This window comes from Ammospiza nelsoni, chromosome 16 (genome assembly GCF_027579445.1).
Source record: "Ammospiza nelsoni isolate bAmmNel1 chromosome 16, bAmmNel1.pri, whole genome shotgun sequence".
NCBI lineage: Eukaryota > Metazoa > Chordata > Aves > Passeriformes > Passerellidae > Ammospiza > Ammospiza nelsoni.
Window position 1 is genome coordinate 8750812 of NC_080648.1, and position 8693 is coordinate 8759504.

An 8693-nucleotide genomic window follows, 5' to 3' on the forward strand; every position below is an offset into this window, starting at 1 on the left:
TTGTGTAATGAATAGTGAAATATATTGCTTACATGTGTAGCCACAATATATTAGCAGAATGTGAGTTTTTATTTCAGTTTGATGTGAGGTAACAAGCACTTCAGTATTACCCCATGCTGCTTCCTTGGCTAGCCAAGACTCTTCACTTTGAGGGTAATAACCATTTTACCACCGGCATGTGGAGTTAGTACAGTTACCTGCAGGGGGGAATGGATTTATTCTGAGCACCTACAGCAAGAGGAGTGTGGTGGGGGTACCAGTTGAGTGTTTTTCTGGGTCTAGATTGAAGGCACTTGAGGCAGTATTTCATGTTTGGACTCAAGTGTTTGTTATTTCTTATCAGTAAAACAGTCTCATTACTGTGAGTTTGGCAGCTATTTTTTAGAAGGCACAAAATGGCCAACAATCTCTTGGTACAAGGTCTTTTAAGACTGAAGTATCCAATTAAGAACTGACACCTAGATTATTTTCCCTTTTAACCCAATAACTGATCCCAAAGAGCTCCAATGCAGACTTTTCTGCCCAATTACAAAATGCCACCCAAACCCATGAAGAAGAAGGAAGAAGAAGCATGAAGAAGAAACCCAGGACAACACCCTGTGCCCTCCATCTTGCTCCCATCCACAACATACTAAAATCTCCAAACCTAAATTTCTCACCAAGTGATACACCTACACTTCTCTCTGCAATCTATTTCACAATTCTGTGGATTCTAATCTATCTTGAAGTCTAGGAAACTTTCTCCATGAATGAGGGTCAAAGTCAGTGCTCCCCTGGGGGTCAGGGCACTGCAGAGCAAACAGATAAATATTCCCGGTACCCTGGGTTTCCATAGAGTGTTTATTATTTCGATGTTGAGTCTCAGCTGTGGAGGCTTTTAGGCTGGAAATGGATTCACGGGAATGCAGGGCTAGAGAAAGGCACGCAGCCACTCAGCCTGATCCAGAGGTGAAACCGATCCTGGACCCGGCCGGTCCTGAACCCGGTTGATCCTGGTGAACCGAGCCGATCCTGGACCTGGCTGGTCCTGGGTCCGGCTAATCCTGAACCCGGCCGATGCCGGTGAACTCGGCCGATCTTGGATCCGGCCGATGCTGGAGCCGGGCTCGGCGTGCTCCCTCCCGGCCGCTCCTGGAGCCGGGCTCGGCGTGCTCCCTCCCGGCCGATGCTGGAGCCGGGCTCGGCGTGCTCCCTCCCGGCCGATGCTGGAGCCGGGCTCGGCGTGCTCCCTCCGGCCGCTCCTGGAGCCGGGCTCGGCGTGCTCCCTCCCGGTCGCTCCTGGAGCCGGGCTCGGCGTGCTCCCTCCCGGCCGCTCCGGGAATCGCAGGCAGGGCCGGGCCGAGCCGGAGGCAGCGCCGGTGTCCGCCCCGGGCACAGGGCCTGGCTGTCGGTCACCGGTGCCCGCCTGGGCTGGGCTCGGGGGGATGGCGAGGCACAGCCAGCCGGGCTCACACAGACGATACACAAAGCGTAGAGCAGTGTTCTGTCCCGTGGGAAGGGTGGGTGAGCTTCCCTTCAGGAAGGGATGGCAGCTGAAGCGCTTGGTGAGGACAGAAGCCGGGGTGCCACCGAGCTGGAGCAGCACCAGGTGAGCAAGGCTCTCTGCAAGCCGGGGAGCTGGGCAGCAGCTGGGGCCTCAGTGCGAACCACATGGCTGCTGGAAACTGCTCCGGGAAAGAAACAGTGCCACACCGAGGCACCAAAAGTCGCACCGAAACTGCTCCGGGAAAGGAACAGTGCCACACCGAGGCACCAAAATTCACCTCGCACAGCCACATGGCTCTGGCTTTAACAAGACACAACTCTTTAACAAGAGTGCACAACGCTCAGATACATCCTGGGATTTTTGGGGCTGTCCTGTGGAGGGTCAGGAGCTGGATTCCATCATCCTTGTGGGTTCCTTCCAGGTCAGGATATTCTATGATTCCAACGGATTCTATAATTCCAGCAGCCCAATAATGTCCTTGAATCTCTCACAGCAAAATGATGCTGAAAGGGCAGCTCCAGGCATGAGACTCTGCCGTGGCCACGTTCCTGGCTGCCTTTGGCAGCCCATGGGCAGCAGGGTGTGAATGTAAATATGTAAATATGACCAGGGTGTAAATGTAAATGTGTAAATGTGTGCAGCAGGGTGTAAAACCACAGCAGCAGAGCCGTGCCACAGGCTACACCCTCCAGGAAGACTGAGCACAAATCCTAGCTCTGCCCAGGGTGAGTCATTTCATTTTTGACTTCCCAAAATCATTACAGGGACAGCAAGTTAGGGCACAATGTCAGGGTTGGATTTTTAATTTTTTAAAAATTATTTTTAATTAATTAAAAATAGCTTCATCTCTTGGGACCTAAAACTTTGCTAATTAAGGTCTCTCTCCAGAAATTATTAGGGGTTTACAATCTGTATAACCTGAGGATTTGTCTGTAGGGCCAAAATTATTTACCTTGTGATAAATTTCCTCTGTTACACCCATACAATTCAGTACAAGCCAGACTGAGCAGAGTGAAAATGAATATTTATTTTATGATCTTTTAATGTGTTTCTTGAATTACAAATGAGAAAATACAATTTAATTTTTTTCTGAATTTCCATCCAACTCTACAGCAAGTGAAAAAGTCAAGGGACATTTTTATGTTAAAGGAAATATTGTTATTAGCCTCTTTGTTGCATTACATATTTTCCAAACATTTTATTTTTCTGTTTTTGTAGAGGTATGTTGGGTTTGTCTGGCTCCATTAACCATGGAGCTTTAAATCTTCATTAACCAGAAAAGCTCAGTTCAGTAATTGCTCAACAGAGCTGAAGTGAAGACATACATAAGAAAGAGCAGATTAGAACATAAAACCACAAAATTACATCATTGCAATTATATCAGAAGTTATGAAAATGCCTATAAAGAACACTGGAATCTGTTCAAGTGACATAAATTGTTAAATGTCTATACTCTTTAGAGATATGCAATTTCATTTCTTTATAATTTAATTTATTTATTTCATTTCATTTTCTGCAAGGGCAGTTTAAATCCATTGCCTTTCTACTTATTTTTTTTCTCTTCTTGCTGATGTTCTAGTGTAGGGGAAGAACAGAGCCCATACTTTGAGTTATTTAAATGTGCTTAGAAAATGTGGAGCTGAAGATGCTTCCCCACACACTATTTACTGCAGAACCAGTCATTGTGGGAGAAATCTCTGCCTCTGCACTTCCCCAGATCATGCAAAAATGAACTGTCTTGCGTATGCTATCACAGGCAGAGCAAGAAAAAGCATTTGCTCTGGAATAACACCAGCAAATGAATGGTGTGACTTTACTTATGGAGTTGTAGCATGGGTATATGCAGAAGATGTATTTTCCCTTCCAGCAGCTGTAGTGAAAGGAGTTCACTGCCCTATTTAATAGCTCTGCATGAATGCTCATGCTCAGGTATTCACTGTTTACTTATGCTGAGTATACAGTGCACACACTGTGCCTCTTCTTCTGCCTGGGAAGGAATAAAGATCTACTGTTCAAGTCAGACAAATATTTTTAAAATGAAGCCATGTGCCAGAAAGGATTTCAGGAACTCCAGAAGTTAACAATTCCACCAACTGCATTTTGCTGTGCAGATGTTGCTGCTCAGAGGAAGGATCAGGACTCATGGTGCCAGGGTTGCCTTTACTGAGCACTGAAATGGGAATTCAAAGACACTTTGCAGGAGCAGCTCCAGATCAGGTAGGAGAGGAGGCACCTCTGGGAACAAGACTGACTCTGTCCCCCCCTGGCCTGCATGGCTGTGCACGAATCATGAATGATAAACACTAATGAAGGGATGTTATGTGAGAATGATGAGAAGCTAAAAGACAAAGTATTCAGCAGCTGGAAGAAAGATATGTTTGCTTTGCTTGGCTGGCTACTGGCAGGACTGGAGGCCATGAGTCCGTCAGAGTGGAACTTACACCTCTGATCAAATTTAGGAAGGATGCTGTCATCCTCCCTAGGATCTCAATTCTAAGATCTGAGATTTCAGAATCTCTGCACAAAACTAACCAGCCCTCTGCACAAGCATTTTTCACCAGCTGGGTTTCCCTTCCAAAGTGTCTGTAAATTATATTTACAAAGATGGGATGTGAAAAGCCAGCACAGGCTGATGTTGAATGAGTAAGGACATGGAGCTGAGAGTGCTGGAGCCAGTCAGCAGTGAAACCACAGAGCTTGCAAGCAGCATTTGCCCAGGCTGCTCTCTTTAGTACAAAAACCCAGATGCAGTGACCCTCTCTCCGTGTGAGGAATCTTTTTTGGATAAATATACCTCAGTTCCATGTGGAAAACCCACACACATAGCAGGAGCTATGCCCAGCAGATGATTGCCACCTAAAGTGCAGTGACTGCAAATTACCGTCTCTCCAGAGAGAAATACTTCATCCTGTCTGACTTCAGACTGATTCAATATGGGTTTTTTTAAGGTCTGTTTTTTCATTCACTAATTAGTAGCCTAAATAAAATAAAGAGATTTTTGTGGGGGTTTTTTGTGGGTTTGTAATGTCTTTTACCCATATTTCTTAATGACATCTTTCTCTAAACCTAAAAGGAATAATGTGACTGGCTGGCCTTTCCTATTTCTGGATTTGATTTATGCTGCAGTCTGTGAAGGAATGACTTACAGAGCCTTTCCACTGGCTGCATAGCCTTGTACAGAATCTGTGTTGAAATCCAGGGCATGCACAGAGAGGCCTGCCCAGTGCAGTGTGGGATGACCCAATCCTCTTCCCCATTCCCACTTGGAATTTATTATGCAGGAAATGTGCTTCTCCTCCACAAGCCCCTATGTTAAATGTGTCACAAGCTTAAATCCCTTGCAGTTTGCTTTCTGACCTTCAGGCAGGGTCATCTGTGTTACTTCAAAGTCTTCAGTTCTTTCACTGCTCTGTGGAGAGCACAGGGGTTGGGTGGGCAATGCTCAGAGGTGCCTGCTTGCAGCCACCCAGGTGCATTCCACTCCACTTACACCCCAGCTGTGGTGACACAGGGAGATGGGAATGTGTCTTTCTGCACAAATCAGCATCTTCCTCAGGCTCCAGCCATTTAGGGCATTTCCTTCTTAGTTCAAACAGAGAACACAGGGTGATTCATCATTCCTGCTAGCCAAGTTTACAAAAGAGTTTATTCATTTGCTGAGGCAGGGGCCAAGTTTTGGTTAAAAACCATGAAATGTGGATATGGTTAAAAAATTTTTCAGCCTGGACACTGCCTCCTTTGCATGCAAATGATGGAGGTCACAGTCCTCAGAGCTGTCTACCCCAAATGCTCCCTGACAGATCTCAAGGGTCAATATCAGAACATCTTTTATAAAAGCTGCCTCATGTCCTGCAAGCCCCTTGGATGCTTAGCAAGGACTGCAGTCTGCATCACTACATCCCCTGATTCTTTTGGGCATCCCTGGATAATCAAATTAAAACATGGGCAATGCAATTTTAAATAAAAAGGGGAGAATATGTGTCTTTTTCCATATCTGCAGTCAGACCCCTCAAATTCTGTATGGGTGCACTTGTACAGTTTTAAATAAGCCAGTCAGGCAATTACCAGTTTTTTCTGTGTTTGCAGAAGTTTAAATGGCCTTGTGAATGTGCAGCTGGGCACGTCTCAGAGCCCTGCCAGACCATAATTATGTTGAATAGGAGCAGGAGCTGTCAGGTCCCTCCCTGGGAGGATCCTGGTGAATCCAGCTTTATCTGCCAAGCCTGGCACAGGGACAGCTGGAGGTCCTGCTCTGTGTGCCAGACCTTTTCCATCTGAACACTGCGTGTTTATCTCACCTCTTGTCTAGATTATCTGCAGCAGAATTTAAGGCACAAATCCCATCCTTTCACTTCTCTCTGTTGCACTTCAGTGTCCCCAAGGGGTGCAGCCTTGAATAACACTGAGTTATTCATGACTGCCTGCAGCCTCCCTGTCTGCTCAGCTCAGCTGCACCAGCGCTGGGGTGGCTCAGGGCCTCACAGGGCTGGCTTCCCAAAACAGTCTGTCAGCAGAAAGCCTTCTGCCCATTCCAGGAGAATCCTGGCACGAGTCAGACTGCTCAGGAAACCTGCAGAGCAGGAGTTTGTTTACAGCCAGGGTCTCTGAGTTTTGTCAGAGGACAAAGCATGGTATAGCTGATACCTCTGTGTTTCACACACTGGGTTTGTTTAGCCTGTGCAGGCAGCCCCATGCAGAGACACCTGAGCTGGCCTGGGCTGGCCTGGGCTGGCTGCTGGACAAAGTTACCTGCAATCAGGACAGCAGATGCCCAGTGGGGAGCAGTGGGGACATGTAGAGCAGTGGGCTGTGTAACCTGATGTGGCTTTTTGTTGCTGCTGTGCACAGTGTGTTGTTCCAAGAGGAGGATGTACTCAGTCTGTTCATGGTGAGGTGTGTATCTGGCCATGTTAACTTTTTCCAGTGTTTGCATCTTAGTCCCACCTTCTTGTGACCGGGATGTTTCTGTAATGCTCCAAGGGTTTGATTCAGGATGGCTTCCTGACAAATGCTCAGGAATTTTGGTGTTTGGAAATGCTCTGTGATTTTGCTGTCAGGTACCTGGCAGTGCCAAGCCCTTAGGTACACCTGGCACAGGAGGTCTGTCCCAGTCCATGTACCCTTCCCTTGCCTCAGAAGCCCCCTGGCTTCTGCCCATCATCAGCAATACAGTTTGTATTTCCTTTGGTACACCAAATCCTCAGCTTGTGAAATCCACCTGTACCCAGGAAGATTAAAAATGAGATGATACTTCAGCAGACAGCACCTCCTCGGCATGGCACAATGTTTTATCTACAGCTGATGTAAAGAATTGCTCAGACTTCTGGCTGGATCTTTGAACAGCAGACACTGGATGTTGGCATGCCTTGACTTTTGGCTTCCATCCTTGCTTTTCTAGGATCTGGTGTGATTATTTTTTCATTCATGAAACAAAAAGGAAGCACAACAGACACAGCTAATTTTAGAATTTGTTCCTGTACAAGGCCTTTTAACACATGTAAGTTTTAGCTTCAGTTTCAGGGAGAAACCCGAGCTCTGCTGAGGTCAGAAAGAGTTGTTATCCAGGCATATTCCTGCCTCCTCTGTTCTGACTCATTGCATTGTTTTATGGGAAATCCTATATGGCATGACATAAGTGCTCTTCGGTTAATTTTAATATTTCCTCTGCCTAGGTCTTGACCAAACCCTTGTAATATGAGAGACAAGGGGGAATCCAGAAATACTTGTGTGCACTTTCTGCGGACAAGCTCTCTACAAAGAGATTTTTACCTTAAAGGAACGTAAGAGCTTCCAACACCCACAGGATGTTTGATTCTCCTGGTTTTAAAGCAGAACTCCAGGTTCAGTTGTTCCTCTCACATATTCTCACTCCTCTCTCTGTCTGCAGTTGTGCAGGGCTTTTTTCCCTTTTAAAGTACATTAATACAGCTGCTGTTGCCAATGGGCTCAGCATAGTCCAGCAGCAGTGGACAATTGGCTCCATCAGGCATGGGGGGAGCTTCCAGCAGCTTCTCACTGATGCCACACCTGCAACCCCCCACTACCAAAATGTTGCCAGACAAACCCAACATACCTCTACAAAAACATATTTTAAATTCTTTCTGCTAAAAGAGGGAAAAAAGATCTGTATCTCCCAAACAAAAGAGTGAGAAGTCTGTAGTAAAAATAGGTTCAAAAAGAAGCATCAGAACTGAGTAAGAAATCTGGCTCTGACTCATGTCATTGGGTCTGAAGACTAATGGTGTTTTTGCAGTCTCTAAAATGTACTAATATCTTTAATGCCATCACACACTCACAGCTTGCTTCTCTCATGGATAATGATGCAGTCATTTCTGAATTCACCCAATAAATGTTAATGTACAAGGTGTATGTATGTGCAACATACGGTACTGTGTTAGTATGCTCTGGTGTCAGGACAGCTGGACCCTTTTATTATGGTTTATGATATTAGCAGTTGTTGAAAGCCTCAGTGAAATTGCCCCCTTATGTTAGATATTTATTTCCCTATTTTCTATTTTTCTTATGGATTGTGCTTCAGTGAGTCATCTCCCACAACCTTGTTTTTGCAATTGTAGTTCACCAGATCTCTCTTTAGAAAATGGACTTGTGACGGAGTGAATTTGGAAAGCAAGAGGTAGCTTGTGCATGGTGTTTTGCTTGGTCTGATGAGGTTCCTGGTTCTATTTAATGTTGGAAAGTTTTGGTAGAGGTGACTGTTAGGGTGATTGGCAATGATGATGGTCACTCAGAATTGGTGTGAATACTGGTTTCTGGAGAGGAAGCACAGTAAATTAGATGTTCTGGTGAGCTGGGGAATGACTTTCTCTTTGTTTCAGCTCCACCCGTGCCTGTGTCGGGTCCGTCCTCGCCCCAAGCGGTGCCGCGGTCCGGGGAGACCCAGTGGGGCCCCGGCTGCTGCTGCCCTCGGCGGAGCCAGGCCAGGTGAACACATCACCTGCTCATTCGGCCGTGCCACGTTCCGGCACTGAGACTGTTTTCCTTCATTTCCATAATTTTCCTTCATTTTCATCATTTTCCTTCTGCCCCGAGCCCGGCGCCTGCCTGGGGCTCCCCCGGAACTGCTGCGCGCTGGCTCGGCGGCCCTGTGAGCAGCGCCACCGGCCTGCAGGGAGCCCGTCCAGAGCCAGGCGGGCTGCTCCAGGGATGGAGCGGGGGCTATAGCGGTGTTTGGGTTCCCTCTGGATCC